We start from the raw sequence: 18,080 nt of genomic DNA on the forward strand, positions 1-18,080 counted from the left end.
GTTCAAGTAGGGGTCTAGAGAAGCTGGTGCTGACTTCACTCTCTCCTCTCTGTCTTAATAATGACATGCAGCCAGAGAGTTGTATTTGTACCCCCTGTATCTTTTTAACTGAGGTATTAATGTATTTAATATAGGTCCATTAACACCTCTTTGTAAAGCTGGAGGTCAAAGGAAATTACCTTTTGAAGATCCACTTTGAAGATCCTTAAACCCTTTTAAGCTGACACTTGAAATACACCTGTAATGTTAACTGATCACACTTCGATACTGATTTTATACAGTTTAGCCTACTGACTTTAATGCAATAGTTTAATTATTGTTTAATATAGGCTAAAATACTATGTTAAAAACGTTTCATATAAGACCTGTTATAGTGTCTCCATAATATTTCTATGCATTAAAAAACGTTTTACTGAAAGGATATTTTACTTATTAAAAAAAAAACACATAAGGAAACATACACTTTTTATATAAAATTATAATTTCACTTATGGATGCTACATTAATCATGTTATAGATTTTACTCAGTAAAGTTTATGATGAATTAAGTTTATCATAAAAAAGAAAAACTTGACACTCTTGTTCAAAGAGTCACGCGCGGTTTGAAACTGTGACGTATTAGGCCCACGTGTTCTCTGAAGTTAAAACAGATGAAAGTGATTTTAATGTGCCTTTTCAAAGAGGTCAAGAAGGTTTTGTTCAGTTTGTGTTTTAATTACTTATGCTATCTTAATGAATAAGATCAATGAGTATTACTTCTCTGTAAGGAATTACACTATATTTTTTTTTCTGTAAGGTAATCACAAAACGCTTAGTATCATAGAAACCTAAACGTATCTAATAGGTGAATAAATGTCGCCATCTTGTGGCTTTATGAAGAAACTTTGATTAAAGCTAATACAAAACGAAATGGTTTTGAACAGCCTTATAGATTTAGGCCCAATTCAATGATTAAAAATAATATTAATATAAATATTTTTAAATAATATAAATAGCCTAATAATTTAATACCCATTAACTGTCCTGTTTTATGATTATATAGCAAGATAACATTGATTCCACTGCAAACAATAATAAATGATAGCATTATTTAAATATAGTCCATTGGACAGAATAAAAAAACAAGGACTGCATTATCATATTATTACTAAACAAGGCCACTGTCTGTGGATAGAGGAATTATTCAAAAGCCTTCAGCGTTACATATGTGCTGCGTGCCAATAAATCAGGGTTATCTCAAGATTAAATGATCATGGATATTTTAAAGCACAGCTGTAGCTTCACAAGTAATGTCTAAAATCGAGTGTGCAATTTACAAACCAGCAGATTCTCCCAATATAACTCAGCTTACATTATTAATATTCGATTCTTTTTAAGCTACTTGGGTTTACAAAGAATACACATGAAAATCCCACTGAGCGGATATTGTTTTTGCCTCTTTGCCAAATGAGATCATTTGATAATCTGCAAGGCCCGCACAGCAAATACAGAAAATGAAAATACTGCATGTCTTCATTTTACAGAGGATTTTTATGTATTAAACACAAACTATCAATGCTCAGGGATTTTGTTTCAAGAATCTGTGAATGAGTGTGATCTTTAAGTACGATCAGAATGAAAGATTCTTGGCCCTTCCTTTCAGATCATAACATCTTGTAAGCTCTTTGATACATGTAGGACTTTCATTAAAAATAACATCAAAACAAAGAGGGATTACTTTTTCAGTAGCAAGATAAAAGAGCATATAGGTTTAATCAGTCAGTATCTTTCACTTCAAAAGTACAGCGACTCACACTAAACAAACCTCATTTGCATGATAAAGGCAACAATCTGATCCAGAGCATTGAACTGAATCATATGGTTGACCCATATTCAGTTCTGTGATATGTTTCTAGAGAACATCCAGTGTGGTTGTAAGCATCCATCTGCATAGCCAGGATTTGCACAATGCCACTGACAAGCATTGATATGATTTGGGCCAATAGGCAATTAACAAATGCATGAACTCCTCCAAACAGAGCTGGATGTTCATTGAGAACTCCCCAACTATACAGCTCTGCCAAATCAAACTGATCTGGGGATGAAATTCAAGCTCCAGTGAGTTAGATAGATGTGCATCCCAAAAACACAAAGCCTAGGGAAGTTTGAATATTAAAGAAATCAATCCAAAGCTCGGATAAACGAGGGCGACTTTGAAGGTCGCTTTTCTCAATGGAGGACACTAACTTCAATCAAATGATTTATTTAAGACACTGTTGTAAAGGATATTTGGGCCACAGCAGTTGTAGATGTCTGAGAAATAGGCTAGACAGATGGTGTTTGGATTTAAGATTAGCTGAGTCATTCTTCACTGAGGAAATAAGCCCTGATGGTGTATTTTGCATAAACTGCAACTGGAAAACGAATTCAGGCAGCTGCAGGAACGTGTCTAGCAAAAAGTAATTATGTTGTTCTTATAAAGTTACATATTAAACCATCCTGTTGAAACATTTAAAGAGCATCTAGCATGTTATTTGCATGCAGTGGATCAGTGAGTCTGTGCACACTGGTGTATATTCTTTTATGGTGTCCTCTGAGAGTGCCAGCGAGCTGAACTACTTAAAGGCCAAGCTTCTTCTTGACTGTTCCAGATGGCTGGAAAAGCAACTCGTATCTCATCCCAGGTGAGAGTGTCTGCATTAGGCCAACTTGATTTGTTACCCCGTCACAAAGAAATTAAAATTATGAACTGTGTGTCATGGACTCAGTCAAGCATTTGAAGGTCTGCTTTTTAAATCTACAGTATACCAGCTGCTTCTGATATAGTAAGAGCAGATCAAATGTATGCCAAGGAAAGGTATTTATCACAGTGCCATCATTTACTCACCCTCATGTTGTTCCAAACACATAAGACTTTTGTTCATCATTGGAAAATAATTGAATATATTATTAATGAAATCAGGAAATACAGTCCCCCTGTTGAAAGTCTATTCACCCAAAACTCTTTATGAATGTTTTGAACCATTAGAGTTTGAGTGAATAGACTTTCAATGGGGGAGCAGACACTAAACATATCCACATTTGTTTTTCGAAGATGAACTGAAGTGTTTGGAATGAGAATGAGTAGCCTAATTGATGACAGAATTTTCATTTTTGGGTGACTATCCGTTCACCCAAAAATGAAAATCATCCCATGATTTACTCACCCTCAAGCCATCCTAGGTGTATATAATCTTCTTTCAGACGAACACAGTCAATGATATATTTAAAAATATCCTTAGTCCTCCAAGGTTTATAATGGTTGTGAACGGGGGCCGCGTTTTGAAGTAAAAAATGATGCATCCATCCATAAAAAAGTAATCCATATGACTCCAGTGGGTTAATAAAGGCCTTCTGAAGCGAAGCAATGCGTTTTTGTAAAAAAAAAAAAAAAAAATTCCATGTTTTATCCATATTATATCCATATAAATTCATATAACTAGTTTCCGGCAGACGACCGTATGCAGAATAGAGTACCTCAGAGATGACGTGTTTTTGTAGGCCAACCCGGAAGTTAGCGGCGCACGGGTTCCCTCGATTGAAAGCCTATGCATTTTTCCCATCGACTTTTAGAAAATCACAAAAAATAAGCTCTGTGTTTAACAAAGGGTTATGACACTTACACGTTTGGTCTATCAAGATAATCTTTACAAGTTAACATAACATTTATACATTTTGAAGCCTAAATAAAGTCAGATATAAACGGCTAACAGTAGGCTATAAACGGACTACAGCACACCATGGTCGCGGATCAACGTCGTCACCACCAAGCGTCCTCAAACTTTACTTAAAAAAACAACTTTATTTATAAACATACTCGCTGATTATGATCTGCGCTGTGTATGAATACTTATCCACTTTTTCATGAGAAATGCTGTCCAAATGTCCCGTTTTTAATGATGACGTCTAAAGTCCCCGCCAACGGAAGAAGACCTAAAATACTAAGGGTTTTACATACAAAAACACATCATCTCTGAGGTACTCTATGTATAAGTCGATTTGCAGTGGAAGAGTATACTTTGACCAGACGCACAATGTTATGATGAACGCGGAGGCGCAGAGGAGAGAGCAAAACAAACCACCGGTCACAGATTGTAAGTCTAAAATGATATTTTTAAAGGAAATTTCGGAGGATTTCGATATAAGAGAGGAGGAGCTTATTTGTCTGAAACGAGAGAGGCATCTAAGTTTACAATACTCCAACATCCTGCGTCATACAATGTGTCAGCGGATTTGGCGCAAGTCGTCTTGCACATCCTGTGTACGGTTGTCTGCCGGAAGCTAGTTATTTGAATTTATGAAGTTTTAAATACGGATATTTTTCTTACAAAAATGCTTCAGATGGCCTTTATTAACCCCCTGGAGTGATATGGATTACTTTTTATCACGGATGGACGCATTATTTTTGACTTCAAAACACAGCCCCCCATTCACTACCATTGTAAACCTTGGAGGACTAAGGATATTTTTAAATATATCTCTAATTGTGTTCGTCTGAAAGAAGATACTAGGATGGCTTGAGGGTGAGTAAATTATTTGAATGTTATAAGTAATAAAAATTAAAATAGATTTGCTCTACAGTCTCTATAGAGATATATGTTTCAAAAGTCGCTTGCTCATTTTTCACCAGAGGACTGTGTTATTGCTGTTGATTTTACAGTGACGATTAATCATCTCTGCAACCCGGTTCTGACCGAACATGCTCAGCAGACTGTGGATGCCACACAAGGTGACACGAGAACCGCTCTAGAGAGAGCTAAGCTACAATGTTTAACACCCAAGACAAGATTCAGACAACACAGCCTCTTCTTGTGACGGTGGGGGCTTCGAAGACATGAGAATTTTAAGAATGCTGATTTCCTGCGCGTTTCTTTGCTGGTTGAAACACAGTGGTGATGACCTAATTTCGTCTGTTTTGGCTCGTGAGCTAACAAATGCGAGCAAAGCCTCTGGTGTCCTTTGAAACCCCTCCAAAGAAGACATCTTATATTAGCACACTCATTTGACACGCTTTGAGGTTTACAGTACTGCAATGAAAGGAAGATACTGACAAAGCCCGAGATCAAAGGATGACGATGAATGTGTTAAACAGTTCACGGAACAACCAGAAGAGGGAGACATTCTATTAGAAGACTTGCATCAGGATGACGACATTACATGATTACAATAACATTGAATGATTCATTGGAAGAATGAAGTTAATTTATGCGGACATAATTGTGTCTTGCTTTCTGTTTATACGGCTGATGCTGCTGTCTGTAGAAAAACAGCAAACATTTGAACACAACCGAAGATGAATATTAATATGTAATTGTAAAAAGGCTATGAAAGCCAATATGCATAGGTGGATTTGTTAGTTTATCTGTCTTTATTCTGTGGAGCACAAACGAAGATATTTTGAAAAAATGCCCTTTTTGTCTGTACAATAAGCCAATGTTGTTTTGGACCCCACTGATTAAATATCTTCTGTACATGTAGGTTTGGAACGACAAGATGATGGTAAGTATATTTTGCGATGAATTGTCCCTTTAAATCCTTGTTCTTGGTGTAGAATGACCTTTTCACCTCTCAGACTCAATGGACACATCTCTATTGTTTTCTGCTCATGCTTCTCTTAGTAAATGCACTCCACTGCATAATTACACTGTCTTTTATTCATAATTAGCAGAGTGAGCGATTCATTCTGACGTGAGTGGTGAATCACTGGACCCCTCCCCACTCAGAGTTATGAACATATGCAGGAGATGTAGTACCTCCTTACTGGGTGAGAAAAGAGACAAATGGTGACTGCATGAGTGAACACAGGGTACATGAGTGAAGGTTGGCCGCCGGATTGGTCTACCCTGGTGTATTAGCACCGTCTGCTCACACATGCTCTTCGAGGGGGCTAAATGGTGTCCTGCCAAGTTCATATCTAGCAGTTGTCAGACAGCAGAGACTGCACTGGCCCCTTATGGGACCTTTTTCTTTGTCTCCCCGTAATCAACAAAGGAGCTCCTATGGGAGATCTGTCTATTAATATACAGTGAGCTAATCCATCCTTCCAATACTACATATATTTATGCTGCAGCTTCCTAGTCAGTATGTATTGAGCAGCTTATTGAAAGAAACACACTTTATAAAATAATTTGATGTATATGAACAACAGAAATTCCTAGTATTCACCCTATAACGCTTTAGAAAAAAATTTCAGAAAACAAAAATACTGATGATTTTATGGCCTCTTTTGTATCATTAAAAACTATTTACAGGCCTCTGTTCTGCTTACATGTCTATCTATATGTGTTATAAGTACAAGACATTAATGAAATGTTCCTGAGTGACATGGCAGCTAATTTACAAGATAATATGACAGCAGAGATAAATGCACATACAGTACAGTCCAAAAGTTTGGAACCACTAAGATTTTTAATGTTTTTAAAAGAAGTTTCGTCTGCTCACCAAGGCTACGTTTATTTAATTAAAAATACAGTAAAAAACAGTAATATTGTGAAATATTATTACAATTTAAAATAACTGTTTTCTATTTGAATATATTTCACAAAGTAATTTATTCCTGTGATACAAAGCTGAATTTTCAGCATCATTACTCCAGTATTCAGTGTCACATGATCCTTCAGAAATCATTCTAATATGCTGATCTGCTGCACAAGAAACATTTAATGTGTACAATTGTACAAAGTATTTGTGTACAATATTTTTTTTAGGATTATTTGATGAATAGAAAGTTCAAAAGAACAGTGTTTATCTGAAATCTAATCTTTTGTAACATTATAAATGTCTTTACTGCCACTTTTGATTGATTTAATGCATCCTTGCTGAATAAAAGTATTCATTTCTTTAATTTCTTTTCAAAAAAATAAAAATTCTTACTGACCCTAAACTTTTGAACGGTAGTGTATAATGCTACAGAAGCTTTGTATTTCAGATAAATGCTGTTCTTTTGAACTTTCTATTCATCAAGGAATCCTGAAAAAAAAAGTACACAACTGTTTTCAACATTGAAAATAATCATAAATGTTTATTGAGCAGCAAATCAGCATATTAGAATGATTTCTGAAGGATCATGTGACACTGAAGACTGGAGTAACGATGCTGAAAATTCAGCTTTGCATCACAGGAATAAATTACTTTGTCAAATATATTTAAATAGTACACAGTTATTTTAAATTGTAATAATATTTCACAATATTACTGTTTTTTACTGTATTTTTAATTAAATAAACGTAGCCTTGGTGAGCAGACGAAACTTCTTTTAAAAACATTAAAAATCTTAGTGGTTCCAAACTTTTGGACTGTACTGTATGTCTTCAATATATGTAAACAATTTTTTTTTTTTTTTAAATATAGGCCTACTTTATTTAGCATTTTTTTCTTGTTGTGTATTTTAATTTATAATCGTTTCTTTTCTCTTTTTCACCTTTTCTATTCCTACAAAAATAACAATATATAATTTTATTTCCGTAAATATCCGTGCTTGAAGTCACGCATGCAGAGTTCTAAAGGTGAGTAGGAGGGGCGGGCGAACTGCTCGGGGGCGTGGCTTCGTCTCACCTGTGTCAGGTGACAGTTCAATTTGCTTACAAGTACAACTCAAAAGACTGACGGCTGTGTTAAGTGACCTGCAACAGAGTTTCTCTTTATCGCATAACATAACTTAGCGTTGATTCTTGTTTGATGTGTGTTAGTAAAGCATACCTGGCATTTCAAAGCTGATGAGAAGAATTTTCTCCCTGAGGATAAAAACTTTTGCTCATGTATGATTCCTGAAACCCCGAGGGATTCCCTGAAGGAAAAAGCTGGAAGCTGGAGTTAGGACAGGTGTGCACGTAAGTGTTAAGAAGAATAAAATACAAACTTCCCCCATTTGTATTGCATTTTTAAGCCCGTTTTATCGCTTACAATGTTAACGTGCTTACTGCGTTTAGCACGTGCATTTCATCATCAGCGTAGTTATACATTTAATGTTTATATATAATATGTATAATATATATTGTTAATAAAACGAATTCTCTTTAAATATTACTTGTAATAGGATGTAAACACAGTGACAAACTTTTTGGGAGATGTACCAAATGGTAATTAAGCACGTGACAGTGTGCAAAGGGAGTGTTTAAGTGTTTTGCCTCTATAGAAGCCATTGTTTGCAAAGTATTTAAATGTGTTTCTGTTGTTGTGGAATGGTATGCATGAATCACCAGTTGGGTGACAACACCAGGCCATCAGGTTACAAGACTACTGCTGAATGTGATACTCAGTGCCCATTGATTATTCCCGCAATGACATCTAATGCCTCTTGTAGTTTAAACTGGGCCTGTATTCTGGGTCAAAGATCTTTTGTTGTTTATCTAATTAATTATATTGGGCTTAAATAACATTTTCAACCATAATCCATCATACAACCTCCTTTAAAGGGATAGTTCACCCAAAAATGAAAATTCTGTCATTTACTTCCCCTCAAGTTGTTCCAAACTTGTATACATTTCTTTGTTCTGCTGAACACAAAGGAAGATATTTTGAAGAATGTTTTGTAACCAAGGAGATCTCGGCTCCCCATTGACTACCATAGTATTTTCCCCCTACTCTGGTAGTCAATGGGGGGGCGAAATTTGCTTGGTTACAAACATTCTTCAAAATATCTTATCAACTATCTATTCAACATCATGGATCTCTCAGTTGTCGCCATCATTAGCGCAAGAATGTTATTTACAGTGTCCTCTGTGGTTAGAAAAACTTCACACTGGTTACACTCATGACCTCACGATCAGAATGACATGAAAAATGTTGAATAATTCATGTTCAGACAGCTGATTGTGAAACTAACAACTGCGTACAAGCTCTTTCAAGACTGATGAACTTGAATTAGTGTTTTATTTTTCTAGACATCTTGCTCTTATCTCAGTCTTCCAGGGGCCTTCCAGTGAGCCCTTTAAAGCAATTAACTGATTTGCAGTCAATATACCCTCTAATTTGATGTTAACGATTACTGTAGTATATTTTTCAAATGTAGACCTAAACCCAGTGATTTGATTATGAGGCCCAACAAACCAGGGTTTAGGAAAAAGTGCTGTGAGCACAGAGAATAAAGTTATCCTGCTTGTACATGTCCTTTTCTTTGGTTACTGTTCTGGCTTCCTGCTCTATGCAGACCCCAGAAGTGATTTTACTTGAAGAGTATATGGTTTAAAAGGGCAAAAGAGGGCTTCCTGCTTTGTCTTTTCTTTTTAAAAATCCCCTCCCTGACCCATTATATTTCAAGCCAGGGTATATGCATTCAACAAAACACACTTCTTTGCCAGAATGACACCATGCTGAGTTTAATGATGAATGGCGTCATGCATCGGTAGTAATTGGCCATTCAGTCTAATGCTGCTACTGGCTTTCATTGTTAGACTTTATTTTGGAAAAAAAGAGCTTTCTCCTCACTGTTGTTACTGGCCAGTTTCGTTGCTGAAACTGCAGATGCCCCCTGAGAAGAGCTTTGTTTGAAAACCAGGAATCGGTTTTCACCAACACGAGGATGAATGACAGTTTTGTATACTGGCATGTACAGATAATGAAAGCAGAGAAGGACGAAGGTGATCTGTGATTTAGTTTAGCTTTGACTTTATACGTACTTTATACTTAGCTTTGGTTTTATATGCATATTTTTAGTGTTTGCAAGTAAACTGATTATATATCTCAGACACCGTACCGGTCTAAAGTTTGAACACATTACTATTTTTAATGTTTTTGAAAGAAGTCTCTTATGCTCATTAAACCTGCATTTTATTTGATCAAAAATACAGGGAAAAAACGGTAATATTGTGAAATATTATTACAATTTAGAATAATGGTTTTCTGTTTTTATATACTTTAAAATATAATTTTATTCCTGTGATGCAAAGCTGAATTTTCAGCATCATTAGTTCAGTCTTCAGGGTCACATGATCCTTCACAAATCATTCTAATATGCTGATTTTGATACTCAGTTATCAGTGTTGGAAATGGTTGTGCTGCTTAATATTTTTTTCAGGATTTATTGATGAATACAATTTTTAAAAAGAACAGCATTTATTCAAAATCAAAATCTTTTCTTTTAAAAAATCTCTCACTTTTTATCAATTTAACACATCCTTGCTGAAAAAGTATTAATTTCCTTCAAAAAAAGAAAGAAAAAATAATTGATTTGATAATTGATTTGAAAAAATTATTTTATAAATCATCAAATTAGAACGATTTGTGAAGGATCATGTGACACTGAAGACTGGAGTAATGATGCTGAAAATTCAGCTTTGCGTCACAGAAATAAATGATATTTTAAAGTATATTATACGGAAGAGGATTAGGGCCAAGCAATAATAAAAAAATGAAACCATCTCAAGATTAAAGTTGTTACATTTCAAAAAAAAAAGGCGAAATATAATGTTGAGAATAAGCTCGTTAAATTACGAGAATAAATTTGTTAATTTAATTACTTTATTCTCAACATTTTATCTAGAATTTTTTTCTCAATTTAACATTTTTCTCATAATTTAACGACTTTATTCTCAACATTTTATCTCAACTTTTTTCTCAAAATGTAACGAGTTTATTCTCTACATTTTTATCTCAACTTTTTTCCCGAAATTTAACAACTTTAATCTCGAGATGGTTTTATTTTTTTTTATAATTGCTTGGCCCTAATCCTCTTCCGTAATATTAAAATAGAAAACCATTCTTTTTAATTTATAATATTTCACAATATTAGTTTTTTTTCCCCTGTGTTTTTAATCAAATAAATGCAGGCTTAACAAGCATAAGAGACTTCTTCCAAAAACCTTTAAAAATAGTAATGTTTCCAAACTTTTGATGTGTGTGTGTAATGGTCATTTATTCGTTCTTTTTATATTTTTTTTTCTCTTCCATTTAAATTGGTTAGAGAGGCACATTATGTCTATCTTTCTCTTGAGAGAATGACCTTGCTTCAGGCTACAACAGTGATGTGGCAAACAGACATTCTGCTGTGTAAAACTGACTGGCTGTCCTTGAATGAATCCTCAATCGTCAGGTGAATGAGTCTGTGTTATTCTCCCTGAGCACAACACCTGTCAGACGTCTGCTAGCTGGGGAATCACAGCTGAGAGAACAATCATTTTACATCTCTAGCAATGACGCATTCATGTGGAGCAGCAAAATTCATCATCTTAACAAGAGTGCTTTTTGGAGTAGCTTGCCTTTGGCTACATTCTGCAATTAATGGATGATGTCCTCGTTATACCTTTGATATTGTCACAAAGCAGCAGATCTTTGTCATCTGTTGTTTTTGGAATCATGTTGTCTTAAGCATGGGAAATGGAGGCAATTCCAAGAGGATGCTGTTTGAGAACTCTCACCAGATTGCGAGTGCTGTAAATGGGATTAGAAGAAGCCTGGATTGGATTTGAAGGCTGATCTAGCTACTTGAATCACATACTAACAATTTCTCGGAGAGCATTCAGCTCTTAAGAGAATTAAGGGCACGGTTGGACTTGAATCGAGACACATTTTCTGTTTAATAGCAAATTAGATGTAATGAACTGTAATTCACAGGACCCCGAGTGAGTTTGCTGTACCAATGCTCTTTTGCCCTCTGCACAGATTGGTTTCTGAGGGGCCCGATGAGAGGAGGGGGGGGCCGGGTTCATCTCTTGCTTTGTGTGTGTGTAGTGGATCAGATCAGATCAGGTGTCTTGGCACTGGCCTCTTCTCCCTATCCGGGTGCTGAGAAAGGCCTGTTTGTTTGCAATTTGGGCCTGTGGCACCAAAGAGACAATGAGTGCAGTCTCTGCAGTTTCTGTGAGGATGGGGAGGGAGAACAGAGGGTTCGAACTCAAGGGGTGTGGGAGGCACCAGGGTCCTTATCTCCTCCGTCTTCATGAGCACCCATTACCGGAAACGCAGATGTCCCTCAGACCGCCTCCATGGGACGGCACAGACGGGAGTGGGTGGAACGCTGTCACCTCACTGGAAGTGTGTGCACACGTTTTTGATTAAAAATAATTTTTTTTTTTAACAGGTTGGCTCAATCAAGCAGAGCTATTTTAGACTGTTGTAATTTTGAGCAAATGGTGTTAAAATTGAGCAGGGTTGTTGTGTTCATCATGTAAACCACTGGTTTGCTTGAAGATTTTACATTGGACATCAAGTGGTGGCCTGACACTGTTCCAGATGTCTTTAAAACCTAAATTTAATAATAAAAAATACTTTAGCATGCAAGTGCATAGGCTAAATATGCAAAATTGTTAACCTGAAAAAAGCTGAATAGGAATTTTTCAATTTTTGCCAAATTTATCAAGTGCAAAAGATGCATTTTTGCATTTGTTGTTAACTTATTTTAAATCTGTTATATATGAGTTTTTTTATATTGATATTGGTAATAGGTAGCTTATACTACGTTATCAAACTGCTAATAATGTGTTGCTAAAGTTACACAAACCATGTTCCCATTCAGAGACGGCTGCCTTTAAAAAATCTGAATCCTTAGAAACTCATTTAACATAATAGAAAGTCAGTTGAGAAATGCAACATAACATTGTAATATACATCATATACATAATTCACCTGCTGTATGTACTTGTTTTTCCTGTCTTTTCTTAAAGGTGCCCTAGAATTAAAAATTAAATTTATCTTGGCATAATTAAATAACAAGAGTTCAGTACATGGAAATGACATACAGTGAGTCTCAAACACCATTGTTTCCTCCTCCTTATGTAAATCTCATTTGTTTAAAAGACCTCCAACGAACAGGCGAATCTCAACATAACACCGACTCTTACATAACAGTCGGGATCATTAATATGTACGCCCCCAATATTTGCATATGCCAGCTCATGTTCAAGGCATTAGACAAGGGCAGCCAGTAACGTCTGGATTTGTGCACAGCTGAATCATCAGACTAGGTAAGCAAGCAAGAGCAATAGCGAAAAATGGCAGATGGAGCAATAATAACTGACATGATCCATGATATCATGATATTTTTAGTGATATTTGTAAATTCTTTCTAAAAGTTTCGTTAGCATGTTGCTAATGTACGATTAAATGTGGTTAAAGTTACCATCGTTTCTTACTGTATGAATTATACAGACTGCAAGTGTCCCGTCCCCCTCTCTCTCTCTCCCACTTCGCTTCCTGTCTAATCACTGTCCTGTCATAATAAAGGCAAAAACGCAAAAAATAAATCTTTAAAAAAAAAAAAAAACCCTATAACATTTTACATTTACATACTTTTAAACGTATAACATTTTTATCTCACTATTCTGACTTTTTTTCTTGCATTTGAATGTTTATATCTCCCAGTTCGGACTTTATAATTCTGTTTTTCCTTCTAAGAATTGTGAGATATAAACTTGGATTTGTGAGGAAAAAAGTCAGAATGCAAGTCAGAATTTGAAAGCGTCATCACTGTTTGCAAACCTAAAATAGGTCTATATACCCATACAAGGAGGTTGTGTTGGGAGGTTTCTAAATTTATTTGGCAAATTATGCAATATTCTTTTGTTATCCTTTTAATATTTGGTTTTTCAATTATGAAAAGAGTCTGGAAAATGGGGCGCATGTTATTAATCTTGTGATTTATATTAGTTTCATATTCTTGGGTGTAAATTTAGTAAACAGAAACCTCTTTCTGTGGTATTGAAATAATTAGAAAGTTCTATTAAGGACAGTACAAACATAAAATCTGTTAAAACCATTAATTTATTTGATACATTTGAGATTTTGTGAAATATCAAAGCCTCTTATTGTTTGTTTGGTTTATTTAGTTTACTTTTTCGTTTGGTTGATATTGTATTTTATATTTTTGTATCTTTAACCCTGGCATTTTTTTCTTTGTAATTGTTCTTCAAGCATTAAAAAAAAAAAAAAAAAGCATGATAGGAAAATCATGTTGACTGGATTGGTTACATGTTTGTGACGATAGGAAATGGAGTGATTTCAAACTGCACTTGAGACGATCTTTGGTTTACTGCAGTTTTAAGGAGAAAATACTCGGCAATGGTGTTGACTGAATATGTGCCTGGTTTGTCTTAAAGTCCCCCTGTGGTGAAAAGCAAGTTTTTAATGTTGCTCATATGTCTATGTAGTGTTTTTAACATGCTTTATTGTTATAAGTTTGGAAACATTACTATTTTTAATGTTTTTGAAAGAAGTCTCTTATGCTCATCAAGCCTGCATTTATTTGATCAAAAATACAGAAAAAACGGTAATATTGTGAAATATTATTACAATTTAAAATAATGGTTTTCTATTTTAATATACTTTAAAATAGAATTTTTTTTCTGAGATGCAAAGCTGAATTTTCAGCATCATTACTCCAGTCTTCAGTGTCACATGATCCTTCAGAAATCATTCTAATATGCTGATTTGATACTCCGTTATTATCAAAGTTGGAAACAGTTGTGTTGCCTAATATTTTTTGGAACCTGTGATACTTTTTTCAGGATTCCTTGATTAATAAATAGTCAAAAAGAAAAGCATTTATTCAAAATAGTAAAGATTTATATTTTTAGAAAATATTTCTATCACTTTTTATCAATTTAACACATCCTTGCTGAAAAAAGTATAAATTTCTTCCGAAAAAAAAAAAACTGACCACAAACTTTTAAACGGTAGTGTATATTGTTACAAAAGATTTCATTTAAACAAATGCTGCATTTTTTTTTTTTACTTTTTATTCATCAAAGAATCCTGAAGAAAAAAAAAAAAAAGTATCCCGTTATAAAAAAATATTAAGCAGCATATAGAATGATTTCTGAAGGATCATGTGGCACTGAAGACTGGATTTAATGATGCTGAAAATTCAGCTGTGCATCACAGATATAAATTATATTTTAAAGTATATTATAATAGAAAACCATTATTGTAAATTGTAGTAATATTTTACAATATTACTGTTTTTTTTTTTTTTTTTTTTTTTCTGTATTTTTGATCAAATAAATGCAGGCTTGATGAGTAGAAAAGACTTCTTTTGAAAACATTAAAATAGTAATGTGTCCAAACTTTTGGTGTGTAATGTAATGTAATGTAATGTAATGTAATATAATATAATATTTTTTTATTATTTTTTTTTTTTTTAGTTTTATATAGATGTTTATTTAAATAAATGGATATTTAGTGATAGTTGCATTTTATTATTTCCTTAACTTAACTACTGATATGAATTAGATTAAACCGCATTAGTAGACTGTTCATTGTTCGGTATTGTAGGAAATTTAGTTTACATCTGGAATGTTGGTCCATGAGTCTAATTAGTATTTACTATAAAGATTTTCAGTGATGTGATTGATTGGAGTCATTAGACATGCTGTTAAACCCATTTTGTCCTCCACCTCAAATTAATCAATAGAATGTAGGCAGAAATTGTCGGTTATACTATTTGCTTGGCAGCGTGTGGGATGAGATTCAGTCCGAGCCCTGAGCTTGGCAAGAGATTGGGTGTTTACTGCTTCGCATGAAAACAGCAACAGTCTGAGCTTTTAGAGTGTTATGACCTTTCCCAGGCTTATCATAAACCGAGGGAAGTAATTGTCTTTGGCCACCGAAAGGGTAACATTACCTCCGTTTGCCGTGAGGTTTATTCAGCGACAAGGAGACAAGCTCCGCTTTATCCGCCGTTAAGAAAGAAAAATGATGTTCTCCCCAGAGCGACGATCATTTTCTGTAAGGGTGTTTTGTGCCTGTACAGAGGTGTCATGTGATCTGGAAAAATGGACTATAAAACCTGAATAAGAAGCCAGAGAGTGATTTGAATGTCATTGATGCATTGAATGCATCATTACTTTTCATTTGCTTCCACATTGCAGACTCATCCTGCATCACCTTTCGCCTAAATGTAAGGGCCTTTTGTCCTCTGTCGCACTCACAGACAGCAGTTTGCGTGTTTATTCAACTCCAGCTCATTCAAATGCGAGCGGTGTTATGGAAAGGTCCCCAGATGCACCTGCCTCGTCTGTTTCTAGCCAAACCACCGACACTAGCTGAATGGGATGACTAAGCATCTGTAATCCGGCCTGTCATTTACATCCTTGAATGTCTCTTGCTGCTTTCTGATCCTGCTGTCTATATTAATTTACCATGATCCTCGTCCATGGCTTTCCTGCAGGATTATATGTATATGATTACTATGGTCAAGCTGTCCGTGACTGGATTGGATGTCAAAACGGTCACGTTTATCTTACATTTACACCTGTGAGAACTTGCGATACCTCAATACCACGTGTTGGGCTTGTATGACAATCTCCATGGTTTGGTCTTTGTGTTGGAACATTATGATATGTAACTTAAGCTGGGCTGGGATGTACTGTAGGCCTACAGGGTGAAAATCAGCATGAAATCATACTCCTAACATCCCATTTAGTCATTGTGTCACTGCACGCCTGTTGGGTGTCACACGTACACACCTGTTCCTCAAGACACAAGCTCACCAATGAGATGGGATATGGCCTGCAGCCTGCTGTAAGTTTGTTCACTTCTGAAAAGGTTAGGAACAGAGTATGGATTGCAGTCGTGTTTGCACTCCATTACTCCTCAGGCGAGAACAACATTCTCTGCAGGTTGAGAAAAGCAATAACGGTGACTTCGATTTTCAACCTGACTGCCTTGAGACTCAGTCCAGTGCCTTAATGCCCTCCACTGGGGCAAACTCTCAGCAGACCCTGAGAAAGGGCCGTTATTTTGGCTGAGTCTGAAGTCAGTGTGTACCTACGGTGGAGGCGGCCGAGGTGGGCGGCAAGGTTGCAGGTAAATTATGCCCATCTAACTTTGAGTTATTTGCTGGTTGGGCTTGAAGTTTTGAAAGAACTGTTCTCCCCAAGTGAACTCGCAAGGCAAGTCCTTCATAAATACAGATGCAGGCCGCTTTTGAGACGGACGTAGGCTCTTAAGCTATTCTTGAACATTTTTAAAGTGTTTTTCATGAGGTCAGCCTAAGGAGCTTTTTGAGACCATCGCTCTTGATTGACAGCAGCCATGGCCTGGCATAGCTGACCTTGCTCTGCCAGCCACATTATGCAGGTATTAGAGTGAGGAAAATCTATTTGGCTTTTTTTTTTTTTTTTTTTTTTTCTGCCAGGGCTGTGGCGGCAACGTCGTAACTCCTTTGGGTAATGGGTATAAAACTGATTTATGGTTTTTGATGGCTGAAATTATACCCCAGAGCACAGGAGACTTTTCTCCATGTCTGAGGTGTCTGAAAGTTCTAATTCAGCAGTCATGCAGAGAAACCACAGCTTTTCTAACCAGATACTGCAAATGTGGGTTTATGCACTGTAAATGAACATGCAATTCTTTTTAGATGAGAGATTTTAAGGAAAAAATATGTAACTGTAGACATTCTGCATATAACTTCATTTCATTTGTCAACTGTGAATTGTATTGGCTTAAGCTTCCGACCTTGTGTTGAATCAACATGTATTTTATGACTTTTTTTTTTTTTTAATTCATTAATTTATTCTTATTTATATTTTTATATTCATATTTATGAATGTATATGATTATGATTATTTTGACTTGTATTTTTGATGTTTTCATGTAATTTATTTTATTAGGATTTGGTTTATTAATTATATGATTTTTCTTTGATTTTGTTTAATTTAAATTTATTTATATCAATATTTTTATTCATTTAAAAAGATATATCTTAAATCTTGGTCACCACTTATTTATGTTTTACACCATTTTAATGCATTTTAATTTCAAAATTGACGAATGGATTTTAAGTATTATTTATTTATGATTGATTGATTTGATTTTATTAATCCCCAAAGGGGAAATTCAATTGTTACAGCAGCACAACATACTACAATAAATACATTATGTAAATAAATAAATAAATTAAATAATTAAAAATAAAAAAACTGCCAATAAAAAGCGCTAAAACGGAAAAAAAATCTTCGCAACATGATAATCTAAGTTCCAAAAACACATAAACAGATAATCTGTCACTTAAACAATAACAATAAAAAGTTACTAAAAATTTTAAAAATGAATTTAAACTTAAGTTGCTGTGACAGGCAGCCAACCATGCAGCGTCAATTCTCAACAATCAACAATATATTTTTTTTAAT

The 18,080-nt window shown here is 35.0% G+C and overlaps 1 protein-coding gene across 1 annotated transcript in view; it reads left to right on the forward strand.

Annotated features, from left to right (window-relative positions):
- The first annotated feature begins 7,625 nt into the window (after positions 1-7,625).
- Positions 7,626-18,080, forward strand: part of si:ch211-137a8.2 (uncharacterized protein LOC777613 homolog) — a 28,093-nt gene continuing 17,638 nt past the window's right edge. The window contains exon 1 of the mRNA XM_067365849.1: positions 7,626-7,847. The gene's annotated coding sequence lies outside the window, so the exon portion shown is untranslated. The remainder of the gene's footprint in view (positions 7,848-18,080) is intronic.

Source organism: Chanodichthys erythropterus, chromosome 17, assembly GCF_024489055.1.
Source record: "Chanodichthys erythropterus isolate Z2021 chromosome 17, ASM2448905v1, whole genome shotgun sequence".
NCBI lineage: Eukaryota > Metazoa > Chordata > Actinopteri > Cypriniformes > Xenocyprididae > Chanodichthys > Chanodichthys erythropterus.